The sequence below is a fragment of the Choloepus didactylus genome, chromosome 4 (assembly GCF_015220235.1).
Source record: "Choloepus didactylus isolate mChoDid1 chromosome 4, mChoDid1.pri, whole genome shotgun sequence".
NCBI lineage: Eukaryota > Metazoa > Chordata > Mammalia > Pilosa > Megalonychidae > Choloepus > Choloepus didactylus.
The window spans coordinates 75,343,696-75,363,718 of NC_051310.1; the positions used below are offsets into that span (position 1 = coordinate 75,343,696).

General features: G+C 40.3%; 1 pseudogene; it reads right to left on the reverse strand.

The window, feature by feature from the left end:
• Positions 1–2,234: 2,234 nt before the first annotated feature.
• Positions 2,235–18,428, reverse strand: LOC119532705 (annotated as a pseudogene).
• Between the last annotated feature and the right edge of the window lie 1,595 nt (positions 18,429–20,023).

Below are 20,023 nucleotides of genomic sequence, written 5' to 3' on the forward strand. Positions count from 1 at the left end.
TTTCAGCCAACCACCCAAACTGTTAACACCCCCTCTAACTCCTTGAGCTAAAATATTGAATGCAGAATCTCTTGCTTTGTGGGTCCATGTCAATGAGTTCAGCATGATGCAACTTTATATTTCTTCCACCATTGTCCCACACCCTTAATATCCACTCCCATACATATTTTCCTGATTTCTGTTTATATAAATTGGAAAATTCATACAGTTATTTTGGAGTATAGCATAGTTCCTCCTGGGTCACACTTTGTACCTCACCCTTTGGGGCCTGTTGGGAATTTAGCTATAGTTTTTGAAGCAAAGATTGGTGGTTGGGGTGGGTCATGAAAGGAATTAGAAGTATCCCTCAAACCATTTACTTCAGGACATTCCAATGCAGTTTCAGCTCATAAAACAGGATTAATCTCTCCAGAGAGAGGAGTGAAGTCTGCTTCCTCAGGGGATGTGATTATAGCTTTAGCAGACACTGAAGGGTTAATCTCTTTAGGTGGAGGTTGGATGGTAGACTCCTCAGGGAATAATGGAGGTTGTGAAGCTATTTTCTCAAAGCAGGCCATTCTTTTCCAATCAATGCCTTTACTTTAACAGCATACACACTTCTAGGTTGAGATTTTAGTCTATTTTGTAAATCTGCTACTCCCACAATAAGACTCAGTCTGGTTTTCAGAAATCTCAAGTCTGTATCCATAGGAAATAAGATTTTCTTTCAGGGCACACATAGAAACCTTTACATCTGTCATACAGTGTTTATGTTTGAGATTTGATGCTTTTAACTCATCCCTTTCTCCTGTAACTTTATCCAGAGTATCTGAGTAACCCGCCAACATCATTATGTCTCATAAATCTGAAAAACTCTGTTAAGGTGTACAAAACACTATCACCCAGAGCCTTGCTTCATACAAGAGTATGACTAGGAGAATAAAACAGTGATATTTTATGTACCTTCATTGCCAACTCATGCCATGGGCTGTCAGTGCCATCTTGGTTATTGGAAATAGAGTGCCTTTCAAACTAATTAGAGTAGAAAACCAATTGCAAAAGCCCAATTTAAGATTCTGTTCCCTAAGAACCACTCCCAGTACCAAGTTGTATTATTTAGGGTTCTCCAAGGAACAGAATCAACAAGAGATATCCGTAAATACAAGATTTTATAAAAGTTCCTCATGCAACTGTGGGACACACAGGTCCAAACTCCATAGAGAAAGTTGCATGAGTTGAAATTCTGTAGGGCAGGCAGAGATCTGGTAACTGTGATGAAGGTGTTCAATGAACTCCTCAGGAAATGCTTTGCTGGGTAGTCAAAGAAGTTTAGTTCCTCTATCTTACTCACTTAAAAGTCTTCAACTGATTGGATTAGATTCTGCTGACTTAATTCTCTCATTGAGGAAGATATGCCCTTCATGGATTTAATCAGTCACAGTTGCAGTTGATTGATGACTTAATGAACCAGCTACTGGCTTATTAACCAGCCACAAATGTCCTTGCAGTAACAGTGAAGCCAGTGCTCACTTCTCAGAAAGCTTATTAAACTCTTGTAGAGCAAACCATTTCTCATACCCCAAACATGGTTTCTAAGAGGGAAAAATAAGTTGTAGAAGTTACTGCATCTTCATAGTACTTCACCAGTTTTTCACTTTTCATATTAAGCTAAATGCAAATAAACAGTCTCACATAACCAACTGAAATGTCCTCATAGACCAACTATAAGCATGAGCCATTTTCCACATAAATGGAACATTGGTGTGTTACAAACATGGCTTTTAAGAAAAGCTAGGGAGACTGTATCAATGGGTACATGAAGCTTTGCAGTTTGTAATACATATACTAGTGAAATATGCATTCTTTAGTTATATATACAATTTGCTTTTGTGTATTTTTTTCTTTTTTCTATTAGTCTCTTGCACTATATTACAGTGACTATTACATGGACTAGATAAGCTATATGTTTTATACAAAACTGCTTATTTCAACCCATATATATTTAGATTGGATGGATAAATGTGAACATCCAACTATGCATTCATATATAACTCTCTGAAATGATGTCTAGTATGTCTGTTGTAATAAATATAGAATTACTTGGTACTAATTAAAAACAATAACTACCAAGTCGACCAGCTCCTGCCAGGGGAAAGCCTAAGGCCATGAGTGTTCTGAAGTCTTGCCATGATTTGTCTTTTCTCCAGAGACAGAATGCATCAGAAACTGACCTGAGCACCAAGGTATAATCTTGATCAGATGGGCCATTTCTTGACTGGATGCAGGTAGGCCTCTCCACATAGGGTACAAAGCCTGGGCTCAATGTGTGCCCCAGTGTCATCCTGCAGGCTGCAGGTGTTGTGCATGATGTAGGTGGTACCCAGCAGCAACACATCCAGCTTGTAACTGCTGTCAGGTAGCAGGTACAGCAGCAAGCACTGCAGCTCCAGGAAGATGCCACAGGGCCTGCACACTGCTGTGCTCCCATGCTACATTGGCTGCCACTGGTCATCTGTCCCCCAGAACATGAACTGTCACACAGGCCTGCTAGACCAAGTCCAGTCAGCCAAGGATCTAACTGTGGTTGGCAGTGGGCACAGGGTCAGTGCTCAGGGGCCTGTCTGTGGGGCCCTCATTGTCCATGGGGGCTTCCTATGCTAGGAATGTTTCCCTGGAGTGGCCATGTTGGGCCCAGCTCTACTGTGAAACAGGTGTAGAGGAGGGACTGTGTAGCCAGGGCCATGTGGGTCACTCCATCCTCATCACCTCAAAAGTCAGTGGTTGCTCAACCTCATTGACTTTTGTACTTAGAAGGGGTGAATTTAATGTTGTGTAAATGATATCTCAATAGACCTCAAAAATCACCAATAGTAGGTAGAGAGTGGGGAAGTATAGTGAAACAAGTTTAACAATATATTGACAACTGTTGAAGTTGGATAATGGGACATATCAGTTCATAACATGATACTTTCCACTTTTGTATATATTGAAATTTCTAAGAAAGCTTTTTCTGTCTTTTTAGTTTGTTTTTGAGAATAAAATTTTAATGTGATAAAAATCACTTTTTGGCCAATTTAGTACTTGCTGGAATAAATTCACAAAATGTTACTCAGTAACTGACTTAGCTTATATATCAAGGCAGAATTACACATACTCTGGACCATACTTGAGTATATACAAGTACATGACATGATAACATGCAGAGACATGGTAATAAAAGTACTAAAATCAAAAATACCTCTACTGATAAATGTATTATATACAAAACATCTATCCACTAGTCCAGAGGATCTCATTTTCAAAAGGGAAATGGCTGCTTTTCTTTCTAAGAATTCAGATAAACTCCCAATGATTAAATTTGACTCTCAATATGACAAAAAGGAAAGAGAGATATTCTGATGACCATGGGAACAAACTTTCCTTTTACTCAAGGTATCAAATTAAAAGTATTGACAGACTTCCTCTCTTCTCAGGTGAAAAGGGCTCTTCAAATGGCAGTGGTTAAAAATCTCTTAAAGCTTTCATGCATCTAAGTGGTATACCAGCCATGCAACATATGCTCAAGTACATTTAATTATGCAAGCATATGACACGGGTTTGATTTTCCTGAGAGCTTAGTTAGACTTATGAATAAATAGGCTGTGAAAATGATCTAAGTCCATAGGAAATCTCTAAATTTGAAAGAGATGGCTTCAGCTTTGCTAAGATGTCAATAAAAGCCCTTTACTGGAGGAGAGAAGATGGTGGCATAGAGAGCAGTGGAAGTTACATAGTCCCCCTGGAACAAATAATAAACAACCAGGAGCAACTAGTAAATAATTTGGAATAACTGCTGGGGGACAACCATAACTGTGCACACATCATACACCAACCTGGATTGGGAGAAATGCCTGAGATCACAGCATAAAATCTGTAAGTAAAAACTGGACTGGACCTGGGGACCCCTCCACCCACAGCAGCCTGAACTGCAAAACTTAACTACAGTAGAAAGCAGCACTCTCTGATAAAGAGAAAACACCTCAATCCAGCTCCAACTGGGGTTTTAATTAACAAACATGGACTGCTCAATATAAGTTACAAATCCCCAACAGACAGAGGCTTTTAATGATGACTGACCTTAAAGAGCTGGAGGACTTCTCTGTCCTTGGAGGGGGAGCCCAGAGGACCAGGTGCTATTTCTGGCCAGTGGGTGAAGCTGGGGGGACAATGGACTGGCCCTGAGGGGGGCTTTCTGTCCCCTTATTCCTCTGTCAACCTGGATGGCTCACTGGAAAAAACCTCAGCCTTTTTCAGTTCACTGTGCTCTCACCCAGACAAGGGTGAAGATAGTGAGTCAGAGAGACAAAGAACCTATTTATATGCAGACAGCAACTCCCTATGGGGTGTATCTTCCCTAAGAGGAAAGAGGTGGTGCCAAGCTCTACTACTGGCCTCCCATTCAGAACCAGACCACAAAGCCTGGGGGAAAAAAGCCAAAACAGAAACTAAAAGGGCCACACCTCCTTACATCAGTCAGGAGCAATAGAATGTCAGACACAACCTGCTGGGCAGGTTAGGAAAAGCACAGCAGCTAGAAGCCTCACAGGGTATGTCAATCTTCTAAAACACATCCTCAAGGAAACCTGATACTAAATATTGCTCCATTCTGAGATCTGCGCCAGTTCTGGTCTGGGAAAAACTGATTGGGATAATGAAGGAAACCAGATGCCTAGAAAGAAAAATACAACCTACACCTACACTAAGGAAAACGAAGTTATGGCCCAGTCAAAGGAACAAACTTACACTTCATCTGAGATACAGGAATTTAAACATCTAATGCTAAATCAATTGAAAAAGTTTAGGGAAGTTACAGCAAAAGAGATGAAGCATAAAATGCAAACACTGGGAGAACATAAGGTAGAAATCAAAGTTTGAAAAAAACAACTGGCAGAACCTATGGAAATGAAAGGCATAACACAAGAGATGAAACACACAATGGAGACATACAACAGCAGATCTCAAGAGGCAGAAGAAAACACTCCAGAATTGAAGAATAAGACACATGAAACCCTACACCCAAAGAAAAGATATGGAAAAGAATGGAAAAATATGAGCAATGTCTCAGGGATTTGAATAGCAACATGAAACACATGAATGTACATATCATGGGTGTCCCAGAAAGAGAAGAAAAGGGAAAAGGGGCAGAAGCAATAATAGAAGAAATGATCAATGAAAATTTCCCACCCCTAATGAAAGATATAAAATTACAGATCCAAGAAGTACAGCATACCCCAAACACAATAGATTTCAATAGACCTATGACAAGGAACTTAATAATCAGATTATCAAATATCAAAGGTAATGAGAGATCCTGAAAGCACCAAGAAAAAAGTGATCTATCACATAAAAGGAAGATTGATAAGACTGTGTGCCAAAAGAGAAAAACTGCCAACATAGAATCCTATGTCCAGAACAAAATATTCTCTGACAAACAGAAAATGAGAGAGTTTGCGAACAAGATACCTGCTCTACAGGAAATACTAAAGGCAACATTACAGACAGGAAAAGACAGAAGAGGTTTGGAACACAATTTTGGGTGATGGTAGCACAGAAATGTAGGTACACTGAACAAAGATGACTGTGAGTATGGTTGAAAGAGGAAGATTAGGAACATGTGGAACACCAGAAGGAAAGATGAAAGATAAAGACTGGGACTGTATAACTCAGTGAAACCTAGAGTGCTCAAAAATTGTGATAAAATATGCAGCTATGTTTTTACATGAGAGAGAACAAATGAATGTCAAACTTGCAAGGTGTTAAAAATAGGGTGGTATTGGGGGAAAATACAATCAATGAAAACTAGAGACTATAATCTACAGAAACATTGTATTATGCTTCCTTTAATGTAACAAAGGCAATATACCAAAGCTAAATATATATAAGAGGGGGACATGAGGGAGGGGTATGGGACACTTAGCAATGGTGATGTTATCTCACTCTTTATTCTTTAGTTTAATGATCTCTTTCCTTTTGTTGCTTCTCAGCTGTCATGTTTTTATTTTTCTCTTTCTTTTTTCTTTTGCTTTTTCCTCTCTACATTCTTTGACTTTCCCTCCTTCTTTGTGGAATAAATGGAGATGTACTTATATAGATAGTGGTAATGGTTGTAAATACATAAATACATGACTATACAGGGAACCAATGATTGTTTAATTTGGATGGAATGTATGGTGTGTGAACAAAAACATCTTAAAAATGGGTTGATGAAGAAATCTTGAGGGCACAATATTGAGTGAAATAAGTCAGATGCATATGGACAAATATTGCAGAGTCTCACTGATATGAACTAATTATAATATGTAAACTCATAGACACGAACTATAAGTTTCCAAGATATAGAAAAAGGATAAAGAATGAAGAGCAGTTGCTTAGAATGATAAGAATGTTCAACTAGTTTGAACTTAGATGTTTGGAAATGGACAGAGTTGATGGTAGCACATTGTGAGAATAATAGTACTGAATGGTGTGTGAAAGTTGTGGAAAGGGGATGCTCAGCATCATGTATGTCACCAGAAGGAAAGTTGGAAGTCAAAAGAAGAGAATTTATTAAACAGTGAATCTTGTGGACAATGCCCATGATTAACTGTTCAAATATTAGAAATATCTTTCATGAACGGTAACAGGTATATGACACTAACACTAGAAGCTAATAATAGAGGAGCATATTGGGAAAAATATACCTATTGCATATTATACACTATCATTAGTAGTATTTTAACATTCTTTCATCAGCAGTAACAAATATACTATAGCAATACTATGAGTCAATAATGGAGCGGGTGGTGGTTAGGGGTATGGGAGGATTTGAGTTTCATTTTTTTTGTCTTTATTTCTTTCTCTGGAGTAATGAAAATGTTCTGAAAATTGAAAAGAATGGTGGTAATGGGTGCACAGCTGTATAATGGTACCATGGGCTGTTGTTTGTACACTTTGGATCTTCAGATAATTGTGTGGTATGTGAACAATCTCAATGGAAAAATGGAAAAAAAAAGCCTTTTATAGCAGGGGTTCCCTAATGAGTCATGAACTTGATCTTGGTGCATTGGGATTTTTTTTAACACTAAAAAGAATTGCTTTAGGCTGTGCAAGTTGAATCAAAGTCCAATACAGACAAGAGTTCTGATGGCATTGAGTAAAACCTACAAGCCACTAACTCTTATTTTATAAAGAAAAGAGTAGTTGTGATATGCAACTGACCAAATTTGTCCCCAGTTTTACAGATTACTGAGAAGCTGACAAAATACTTGCAAGGCAAACAAAAACAGCTCCTCAAGTGGAACATAGTTGAAGCCACTCAGATGTGAGGGAAGGTTGCAGCAGAGATGACTACTAATCCCTCCTATCTCCCCTGTGTGTGAAAGCCCAAGAAAGTGTAAGACAATCAGAGTAAAATATGGGCTTCACAGTCATTTCTCCAAACTATGGATTGAAAGTTCTCTTATTATTATTATTGTTTGTAAACAACTAAGAGGTCACATGTGAAATATTAGTCAGTGCACATCATATAAAAGAATATGTTCTGGAGGAAGTAGAAGATGGCAGCATAGAAAGGAGTGGAAGTTAGTTCCCACAGAGCAACTAATAAAAAAGCCAGGAACAACTAGGAAAAGATCTTGAATAACTGCTGGGAGATGATCATTACTGTCCACCCATTTTGCAACAATCTGGGATGGCAGAAATGCCCAAGATTGCAGCATAAAATCTTTAAGTAAAACTGTGAACTTGAGCCAAGAGCTCCCTCCCTCATGGCAGCCTGAACTGCAAAGCCTTGCAGTGCTAGAGAGCAGCACTCAGTGAACAAGTGAATATACCTCAACCCAGCTCCAACTGGGATGTGCCAGTTTGAATGTATTATGTCCCCCAAATGCCATTATCTTTGATGTAATCTTGTGTGGACAGACCGATCAGTGTTAATTAGATTGTAATTCTTTCAGTGTCTCCAGGGAGATGTGCCCCACCCAACTGTGGGTGATGACTCTGGATAACTTCCATGGAGGCATTAGTCCACCCATTGGGTGGGTCTGAATTAAATAACTGGAACACTATATAGGATCAGAGAGAAGGAACAAGCTGCTACAGCCAAGAGGGACACTCTGAAGAATGTCAGAAGCTGAGAGAGAAACTGCAGTTGGAAGATGGCTGTTGAAGGTAGACCCTTGCTCTGGAGAAGCTGAGAGAGGACAAATGCCCCAAGTGCAACTAAAAGTGACATTTTTGAAGAACTGCAGCCTAGAGATGAACGTCCTGGGAGAAAGCCATTTTGAAACCAGTACTATGGAGCAGATGCCAGCCATGTGCCTTCACAGCTAACAGAGGTTTCCTGGACACCATTGGCCATCCTCTGGTGAAGGTATCTGATTGCTGATGTGTTACCTTGGACACTTTATGGCCTTAAAACTGTAACTGTGTAACCAAATAAACCCCATTTTATAAAATCCAATCCATCTCCAGTGTTTTGCACTCCAGCAGCATTAGCAAACTAGAACATGGGGTTTTAATGTTAACTGCTCAATACAAATTATGAATCCCCAATAAGCAGACAGAGGCTTTTGGTGAGTTGGGACATATCTGTATCAGAACAGGAAGCTGAAAGTATTGGGTGGTATGTCTGGCTGATGGGTGAATCTGGGGGCTGTAGACTGACCTTGAAAGGTAGCTTTCTGTTCCTTTCTCTCTCTCTCAACCTGGGCAGTCAGTGGAGAAAGCCTCAACTATTTTCAGCTAATCGTGCTCTGCAGTAGAGAAAGCCTCAGCCATTTTAATTCACAGCACTCTGACCCAGACAATGGTGGATATATCAGAGTCAGAGAAACAAAGAATCTATTTATATGCAAATGATCTCACTCTATGGGGCATATCTACCCAAGAGGAAAGAAGTGGGGCCCAGATCTACTACCTGCCTTCCATTCAGAATCACACCCCAGAGCCTGGGGGAAAACAGCCATGGGCCACACCTCCTTACACCAATTTGAGTGACAGGCTGACAGGCACTACCTGCTGGGCAGAAAAGCACAGAGTGTGTCAATCCTCTAAGACACACCATCAGGGAACTGGATACTGAATATTTCTTCCTTCTGCAACCTGAGCCTGTTCTCATCTGGGAAAACCTGACTGGGGTGGCCAAGGAGGACAGATGCCTAGACAACAGAAAACTACAGCATACAATAAGAAAAATGAAATTATGGCCCACACAAAGGGACAAATGTACACTTCAATGAGATACAGGAATTTTAACAACTAATGCTAAATCAATTCAAAAAGTTTAGAGAAGATATGACTAAAGAGATAAAGGCTATAAAGAAAACACTGGGCATACATAAGGCAGAAATTGAAAGTTGGCAAAAGCAACTGGTAGAATCTGTGGAAATGAAAGGCACAACACAAGAAAAGAAAGACACAATGGAAACATATGACAGCAGATCTCAAGAGGCAGAAGAAAACATTCAGGAAGTGGAGAACAAGGCACCTGATAACCTACACACAAAAGAACAGATACAGAAAAGAATGGAAAACTATGAGCAATGTCTTTGGGAACTTGAGGACAAAATGAAATATAAGAATGTACCTATCATTGGTGTCCCAGAAAGAGAAGGGAAAAGGGGCAGAAGAAATAATAGAGGAAATAATTAATGAAAATTTCCCATCTCTTATGAAAGATATAAAATTACAAATCCAAGAAGCACAGCATACTCCATATAGAATAAATCTGACTAGGCCTATGTCAAGACACTTAATAATTAGATTATCAAATGTCAAAGACAGAGAATCCTGAAAGAAGTAAGAAAAAAGTGATCCATCACATACAAAGGAAGCTTGATAAGACTATGTGTGGATTTCTCAGCAGAAACCATGGAAGCAAGAAGGAAGTGGTGTGATATATTTAAGATACCAAAAGAGCAAAACTGCCAACCAAAAATCCTATATCTGGCAAAAACATCCTTCAAATATGAGAAGATCAAAATATTCTCTGACAAACAGAAAATGAGAGCATTTGTGAACAAGATACCTGCTCTACAGGAAATACTAAAGGCAGCACTACAGACTGATAGGAAAAGACAGGAGTGAGAGGTTTGGAACACAAGTATGGGTGATGGTAGCACAGCAATGTAAGTACACTGAACAAAGAACTATGAATGTGGGTGAAAGAGGAAGGTTAGGAGCATGTGGGATACCAGAAGAGAAGAGGAAAGATAAAGACTGGGACTGTATAACTCACTGAAACCTAGAGTGCTCAAAATTGTTTTTCAGGAGGGAGAACAAATGAATGTCAACCTTGCAAGGTGTTAAAAATAGGGATGTATTGGGGGAAAATACAATCAATGTAAACTAGAGACTGTAGTTAACAGAATCACTGTATTATGCTTCCTTTAATGTAACAAAGGCAATATACCAAGGTAAATGCAGATAAGAGGGGGGCATAGTGGAGTGGTGTGAGACTCTTGGCATTGGTGGTGTTGTCTGACTCTTTATTCTACTTTCATCTAAGGTTATCTTTCCTTTTACTCCTTCCTAGCTGTCATGTTTGTTTTTTGTTTGTTTTCTCTTTTTTTTATTTTTCTTTTGCCTCTCTACCTTCTTTGACTCTCCCCCCTTCTTTGTGGAAGAAGTGTAGATGTCCTTATATAGATAGCAGTGAAGGTGGTGAACATATGCATATGTGACTATACAGGGAACCATCAACTGTCTACTTAGGATGGAATACATGGGGTGTGAACCAAACCATCTTAAAAAAATGAGTTGATAATGAAAACTTTAGGGCAATATACAGAGTGAAAGAAGCCAGACACATAAGGACAAATATTGCAGGGTCTCACTGATAGGAACTAATTATAATACATAAACCATAGAAATAAAATATAAGTTACCAAGATACAGAATGCGGCTAAAGAATGGGGAGCATATGCTTAGTATGAGCAGAAATGTTCAACTAGGTTGAACTTAAATGTTTGGAAATGAACAGAAGTCATGGTAGCACATTGTGAGAATAACAGTGCTGAATGGAGCATGAATGTGGTGGAAAGGGGAATGTATGTCACCAGAAGGAAAGAGTCATGTATGTCACCAGAAGGAAAAGTTGGCGGTTAAAAGATGGGAATGTATAAAACAGTGAAACTTGTGGTGGGCAATGTCTGTGATTAACTGTACAAATATTAGAAATCTCCTTCATGAACCAAAACACATGTATGACACTACCACTAGAAGTTAATAACAAAGGGAAATGTATGAAAAAAGTATATACCTATTGCAAACTATATACTAGAGTTAGTATTTCCATGTTCTTTCATGAACAGTAACAAATGTACTATATCAATACTGTCAACAAACAATGGAGGGGGAAGGTTGGGGATATGGGAGGATTTGAGTTTCCTTTTTCTGGTCTTTATTTCTTTTCTGGAGTAATGAAAATGTTCTAAAAAATTGAACAAAAATTAACTGTGGTGATGGATACACGGCTGTATGATGGTACCAGGGGCAACTGATTCTACACTTTGGATCTTTGGATAATTGTAGGGTATGTGAACAATCTCTATAGAAAAAAAAAAAAAAAAAAGACAGGCAGGCTACAACACAGGCAAACATACAAGGAAGACCCCTGAAGTTTTTGGCACACAAGCTTCTTGGGAGATTCAAAAGCTCACCATCCATCAGGGGTGCAGCTGATCCTGTGGGCTGCAGTAGCATCCCCAAACAGCTACTTCAGACTGCTGTGGCCCTAATTCCTCCTACTAGTTTCTACCCAGGTGGGGTGCCCTTTAAGTTTTCTGACCCCAGAAGGAGCCATTTTAATTGAGACCCACCTCTTAGCAACCTGGTGCTCATTGTGAAGTAGGCGAGTGGCATAGCACTGGTGCATGCACATTTCAAAGAACCAACTAAAATCTAGGCCACTTTGAGAACCTTGTCTGAGTCTGTTTTCTTCCCAGGTTCTAGCTGAAATAAGGTTTCCTTCATGAGGTTTCTTAGTGCTGGTATTTCCCAATGTTTATCAGGCAGCTATTGGAGCAGGAAATCCTATCTGGAGTGATGGAAAGAATGTGTAACTGTTGGTGTTGACCATAGCATAATGGCTGACATAATGTTCAACCAAGAAATATATATTTGAAAGTGTGTAAGTTGGACATGAAGTAGTATATATGTAACTATCTAGAAGAAAAGAGAGGAAAATTAGAAACATAAGAGTATGTAGCAATTCACATGACCTATTAGTAAATACATGGCCTGAATTAACAGTACAGATTTGAATATTAGAAATGTTCCTTCATCAAATGCACTGAAGATATGACATTAATGCAAGTGAAGTTTACTAATTTTCAATAAAGTTAATGAAGGGTACCCATAGTGGAGTACTCCATATCAAATTTAGAAAACTTCAGTTTTCTCTTAGGTATATATAACATAATAAAAAGTTCTCTGTTTTTACTTCAAAATAACTGAACTGGTGTTATTTGTGTGAAACCACAAATTTTTAATGAAAACATACTGAAAGTATCCCACAGTGTCTGTATATTTATCTGAAGAGTACAAAGATGGAATTCTGAGGAAAAAAAGTTCAATACTATAAAAAATAAATGTGGTTCCTATATTATGCTTAAGGAAAACAGTAAAAAAGTGTAATGTTTCATACAATGAAACAAAGCAATTAGAGGTAATAAATTTTTAAATATACTAGTTCAAATATTGTTTCTTTTTTAGTAGTAGTTTTTATAAGCAAGCTAAATTCAAAACACTTAAAATCTGTTATACTGCTTTCAGTGGAATTGTGGAGATGGAAGTTTTCATAGTAACTAAAATAATGATACCATCTCATGATCTTTACATAAAATACCATAGACCTTGGCCACTTTACATTTATAACATATTTTGGTCAGTACATTATATTCAACTCATTGATATGCCTTTATATTTGAAAGAAGTTATATCATACTTTATAACTTTTACACAACAGTTCATCCAAACTTTCCTCACTTTTAGGTCTTTCTTGTTTGATGCTCTACAAGGCCATTTGTCAGATTCATAATCATAATGATGAAAACTCCAAATAACTTCTTTAGGAATCAAAAAAAGTTTTGTTTTTTTTTTAAATAAAGTACATTTAAATTCAGGTATTTCTTGCCCTAACCAAACCAAAACATACTTAAACCTGAAAGCTCAATGTCTTGACTCACATACTTTAACCAAGAATAAAAAAATCAGTTTTGGGCTGCTATTGGCTTTTGCATCATTACTATGTGCATGTTTGTACATGAAGGTTACAACAAAAATGGCACTCTGTTCTAGTTTGTATATGCTGTCAGAATGCAAAACACAAGAGATGGATTGGCTTTTATAAAAGGGGGTTTATTTGGCTGCACAGTTACATTCTTAAGGCTGTAAAGTGTCCAAGGTAACACATCAGTAATCAGGTACCTTCATTGGAGGATGGCCAATGGTGTCTGGAAAACCTTTGTTAGCTGGTAAGGCAAGTGGCTGGAGTCTGCTCCAAAGTTCTGGTTTCAAAATGGCTTTCTCCCAGAACGTTCCTCTCTAGGCTGCAATTCCTCAAAAATGTCACTCTTAGTTGCACTTGGGATGTTTGTCCTCTCTCAGCTCCTCTGGAGAAAGAGTCTGCTTTCAATGGCCATCTTCAAACTGTCTCTCATCTGCAGCTCCTTGTGCTTAATTCAAAGTGTCCCTCTTGGCTGGAGCAGCTTGCTCCTCCTGTCTTATCTTACATAGTGCTCCAGCAATTTAATTCAGACCCACCCTGAATGCACAGGCCAACACCTCCATGGAAATTATCCAATCAGAGTCATCACCCACAGTTGGGTGGGGTGCATCTCCAAGGAAACACTCAAAGAATTACAATCTAATTAACACTGATAGGTCTGCCCACACAAGATTACATCAAAGATAATGGCATTTGGGGGGACACAATAAATTCAAACTGGCACATTCCACCCCCTGGACCCCATAATGACATTATCTTTCCATATACAAAATACATTCATCCCACAATATCAGAGAAATTTAAATCATTTCTGTAACAATAGTTAAGTACAAGATCCCATCAAAATCAATTATATGCATGGTCAGTCCTAAGGCATAATTTTCCTTTAGCTGTGGATCTGTGATCTTAGAACAAGTTATGTGCTTCCAATACACAAAGGAAGAACATGCATAGAATAAACATTCCTATTGCCATAAGGAGAAACAGTAAGGAAAACAGGGTTAACAGGAACAAAAAACTTCATAAAACCTGCAGGACAAGCTCCAATAGATTTCAAAAGTCTGAGAGTTATTTACAGAAAAACATTGCATCCTTGGGACTTGAGAGAGTGGGAGTCTAACCCATCCTCAGTGCTTTTGTGGCAGCCCTTTCCTCTCCAAATGCTTGGGTGAGTGCTCCAACATATCCACATACTGGGGAGACCACCTTCTCAGCCCCACCCTCCTCAAAATTCAGGGCAGCACCCAGATTCCCTTCCTTTTCCAGGGCACATGCTCAACCCCTTCATAACAGTGTGGTGGCAGCCAGTCTCCCCCCAATTCTCTGGGAATGTGCTCCACCCTCTTTGGGGTCTGAGGTAGCAAAACTTTTCAGAAGCATCAAGGCAGAAGGCCCACACTCAACCCCTGGGGCAAACTCACCCTTTCCATGCATGTGGGCCACTCTGCTGTCCCAGCCTAAGGCCCCTTGACTCCAGATTTCAACCTCTGTGGCTCTGTCTTTGAAGAAATTTTTCCTTCAGTTTGTTCCTTGTCTGTACCCTCCAGTCCAGACCAGCAGTGGCTCTGTCTATAATGATCTCACAAATTTCTGTTGGCTTCACATGAAGCACACAGGGATCAAAGCCCTTAGACAATAGAACTTTCCACAAATCCTTCCTGGATAACTCCATTTCCAATCCTGGCTTGTACTGAAATGGCAGGCAGTTTCCATGTTTGGTTACATCCTCACATTGGGTTGTAGCTTCTGAGATTCCATCCCCTTGAAGCCTAGAATTTTACAAACCATCAGCTTCTGGTTTCTTTGAACCCAAGAATCCAGTTCTAAGTTTATCTCTCTCCACTCGTATTTTACTATAAGCTGCAAGGAGAAGTCATGCTACTTCTTCTATATTTGGCTTGGAGATCTGATCAGCTAAACATTCCAGGTCATTTCTTTCAAATTCTGCCTTCCATCCAACACCAGGACTCAATTTTGGCAAATTTGCTGCCACTTTAAAACAAGGATCACCTTTCTTCCAGTTTGCAGCAACACATTCATCATTTCTGTTCAAACCTCATCAGAAGTACCTTTAGAGTACATATTTCCACAGTCTCTTCAAAGCAGTTTAGGCATTTTCTATCAAGCTCCTCACAGTTCTTCCAGAATCTTCCCCATATCCATTTAAAAAGCCATTCCAACATGTTGGGAATTTGCAAACTCAGCAGCACCAGAACCCCACTCTCGGTACCAAAATCTCTTCTAATTTGCTAATCCTGCCAGAATGCAAAACACCAGAGATGGATTGGCTTTTATAAAAGGGGGTTTATTTGGTTACACAGTTGCAGTCTTAAGGCCATAAAGTGTCCAAGGTAACACATCAGCAATCGGGTACCTTCACTGGAGGATGGCCAATGGTGTCCAAAAAACCTCTGTTAGCTGGGAAGGAACATGGCTTGTGTCTGCTCCAAGGTTCTGGCTTCAAAATGCCTTTCTCCCAGGATGTTCCTCTCTAGGCTGCAGTTCCTCAAAAAATGTCACTCTTAGTTGCACTTGGGATGTTTGTCCTCTCTCAGTTTCTCTGGAGCAAGTGTCTGCTTCCAATGGCCATCTTCAAACTCTCTCTCATCTGCAGCTCCTATGCTTTCTTCAAAGTGTCCTTCTTGGCTGTAGCAGCTTGCTCCTTCCATCTCTTCTTACGTAGTGCTCCAGTAATTTAATTCAGACCTGCCATGAATGCACAGGCCAACATCTTCATGGAAATTAACCACTCAGAGTCATCACCCACAGTTGGGTGGGGTGCATCTCCAAGGAAACACTCAAAGAATTACAATCTAATTAACACTGATAGGTCTGCCCACACAAGATTACATCAAAGATAATGGCATTTTGGGGGACACAATAGATTCAAACTGGCACAGCAACATCAAAGGATGAGCAATAGGCTGTATGTGATATGACAGCTGACCAATAGCAACTCTCCACAGGACCTTCTTTAGTTTGAAATCAATCCTGTGATCCAATTTCAATGCAGTATCAAGAAATCCAGAACTGCTGTTTTGAAGGGTCTGTGTTACCAAAGAGGTAGAAAAAAGGAAGACAACTGGCTTCTTCACATCTTCTTTGGGTCCTCTGAAGTCTCAGATGGGTGTGATGTAGATGAACCTCCCAATCTTGAGAACAACATTCCTCCACTTCCTTTACCAATGTTGGCAGCTCCTGATATGCTTGCTTTGCCTATATAGGTTATAGATTCCCCATAGTGTCAGCAAGATAAGACTGGTGAGGTCACTGGGCTTGGTATGGTTTGAATGTTTTCAATTTGTGAATCTCAGGTAGGTTCTATTACTGGGTTAAGAAAGCTTGGGTTCACATGTTCATAAGACGGAGGATTGAAGTATTGTACCAGTGGATCTGAACAGGTGTAATGTTGCTATAATGTTACAGAATTGATGGTTCTAATCCATAAGCCACTGGATCTGTTTGATGAAAAATATTTAGTAATCAGTTGCAAATCTCTCTGGGCAAAATATGGCCTTGACTTCCAGTGTTTCCCGGGTGGATGCCAAGCAATGCCAAAAAACAGCTAGTGGGGATCCCATGCAGATGAAATTCTCTATCTTAAATTTTAAGGCAAGGGTTTGGTCACAGATTATGCCTTAGATCCATGTGGCCATTCTTCTATTTCTCTCAGCCTTTTTTTGTTACATAGAGTTCATTAAGAAGCCATTCTTCATAAGTCATCCATTGTTCATCAGGCTACAGTTCTTCCTTCTGAAGTAACTGTTCATAGAGTCATACTGGATTCCAGCCAGTCATTATGTCATAAGTGATTACACATCCCACTGAATATGACACTATTGAGACTTTATGCCCCTTTTCTTCAAAGTCTGGATTCTGAGAAAAGGAAATATAATAGATTCAGCTCTTGCTCAAGACCTTTAACTATTTCACCCCTAAAAAGCGGAATAGTATAATAATGTCTATTGTGCTGCTTTTCAACATATCCCTTAAATCTCATACTCTGTCAGGAGTAATAGAATCAACAGTGTCACCATCAAGAACATGTTTTGATTGCCACTCAGGCAGAAAGTCAACATCTGTTGCATGGTTGGAAAAATGCTTTTACTCTATCTTTCTTGCAGCCTCTGTTACCATGACTGAGTTCTGATAATTCTTCCTTGGCTGATTTTCTGCTCAATGACATGCACAGGAAATACAATATGGGTAGTCTTCTAATGTGGCTTCCCTACATAACCTCTATGAAGCCTGGCCCCACTACTTGATGCTTTAGAAACACCCAGCTTTTGTGTAATTTCTTGCAATTTAAGGTGTTGTTGCATCAGTGTAAAGTTATAGTTCATTCACACTGTGCCAGTCCACGTGGTTTTGACTCAACTTGAAACTATGAATAACATTTCTAAGGATTCTGATACTTCAATTTCAAAATTTTCCTGTGTTTGCTGAACCCTAACATACCTGAGATGTGCTTGGTCAATTAAATTACTTTCTTCTTCTAGAGACTGACAGTACCATCAATAAACCACTTCTTACTCATTACTGTTATTTTATCAGCCTGGTTCCAGTACACCAGGTATCACTCTTCTTGGGTCACACCACTTCCTAGAGTCCACCCCCACACACACACCTGTCCTATATTCACCAGCAACTCCACCTCAGGCTCATTTTCACCATGCATGGCCAGAAGTCACAGGCCTGGACCTTATCTTCATCCTCCAAGGAGCTAGAGGCTGGGCCACACACATGGTTGCCCTCTGGGTCCTCGAACTGGGACTGGTTCCCTGTGGCTTGCAGCTGGGTCTGGAGGGCGAGCTTGCTGTGGAGCCAGTCATAGCCAATGAAGGGCTTCCAGGTCTTCTTGTCCTCCCTGTGGAACCAGGGTGATTCCCCTGGGCCTAGCTCTGTCACCACCTCATAGCAGGCCCAGTGGCTGGGCTGCTTGCCTTCCTCTCCCCTGGCCCACCTCCTGCAGCCCTGCCACCCCAGAGTTCACCCCAACCAGGGGAAGCTGCTGCTGCAGCAGGTGCAGTGACAAGGAGCTGCCGCTCTGCCACTCTCCCCCTCACTGAAGCTGATGTCCTGGCCAAACTGAAGTTCTGGTGCATGTCACCGAGGCAGGATCCAGTGCCAGGTGGAGATTGGGTTCCCCCATGCCTGGTGCCAAAAGCAGCCCCGGCTCCCCATACAACAGGGCCAGGGGCATCTTGCCATTTCCTTGGCCTGCCAAGCAGGTGCTCACAGTAGGAGATGCCACTGCTGCCCACGGTCTATGCACAAAACCCGATCCCAGGGGCTGCCGCCCCTTCCATGGCACTCTGGGCTCTGTGGGGACCCACAGCCAGGCTAATTAATGATGTGGAGACCTGCAGGCTGCCAGGCCCCTCCTGGAGCTGGGGTCCTGAGTGCTTCCTCCAAATTTTAAACAATGCTGCCCTCCCCACTGAGAGTTTTTCATCTTCTCACAAATCTTATCAAATGAAGCTGTGTTAGGTATTGTGTAGGTTGAAAAAAATACAGAAACAAGGCTTGATGTGCTCTCTGGCTAATGACAAATTCATAGGATGGATTATATATGCACAAAATAATTCTACCATAAGGTAGAAAAGCTAAGTGAAAGGATTAAAAAAAGAGAAAGAGTGGAAGATTTAGAAAGGGTTCATGGAGGAGATAATATTTTATTTCATCTTAGAAGATGCCTTTAATGTCAGCTTGGGATGGAGGTTGATGTGGGGAGGACAAAGTGTGGGAAGTTTAAGGGCTCATGTTAAAGCTGCTGAGTTAAGTTTTAAGTGGATATTGTGATGCTTGAAATAATAAGAGTGAGATACATTCAACCACTCAGCATGTATTTCTGCAATACTTACAATGCCACATGTATTGTTCTAAGTGACAGGGAAGCAGCCATGAAAGGAAACAAAAACAAAACAAGGAAAACCCCAGGCTGTATAGCTTTCATTCTAAGAAGCGAAGACACATAATAAATAAATGAGTCATGTTAGGCAATATGCAATGTTATTTAACTTTGAAGGAGTAAAATAAAGCTGAGGAGTGGAGGGAAGAAGCAGTGGGTTAAATAGGCTTCACTTACTGGAAAGGTGACACTTGTACAGATTTAAAGGACACAACAACATTGAGCCAACCACATCTGGGGGAAGAACATTCCAGGGAGGGGAATAGCAGGTACAAAAGCTGAGCATGGAGGCAGGAAGTGTGTGCTCAGAAGCCAGGAGGACCTGTGCTGGGAGTGGAGGTGGGGGTAGGAGAGGAAAAGGAGATGTGTCAGAGAGATGCTGTGGGGCTCAACTGGGCAGGACCTGGGGTCGCTGAGAGATGTAAGCCACTGGAGGATCCTCAGCAGAACAGGGGATCTGAACAAAGTTTTTAAATGAGTCATTCAGGCTGTTCTTTTGCGAATAAACTTTTATGGGTGAGGGTGGATTCATGGAAATTAGAAGGGAGACTAGTCAGAAGACTATTATAGTAATTCAGGCAAGCTGTCACAGAGGGTTAGCACCAGAATGGTTGTAGTGGCAATGGTGACAAGTGTTTCAACACATGGTTGACAGTTTGGATGGAGGGTCATTTCAGGATGAGTGTAAGGATTTATCTTGACTGAAAGGATGGATTTGCTATGAACAGAGATGGGAAGAATGCAGATGGGTACTTTTGGGCAGGAAGGTCTGGAGTTCAGCTTTGGAAATGTTAAGACTTAATTGTCCCTTAGAAAGCTATGTGGAGATGGTTACTTTGATTTTGGAGCTCTAGGTTGGAGGTGTGGGCTGAGATAGCAATTGTAGA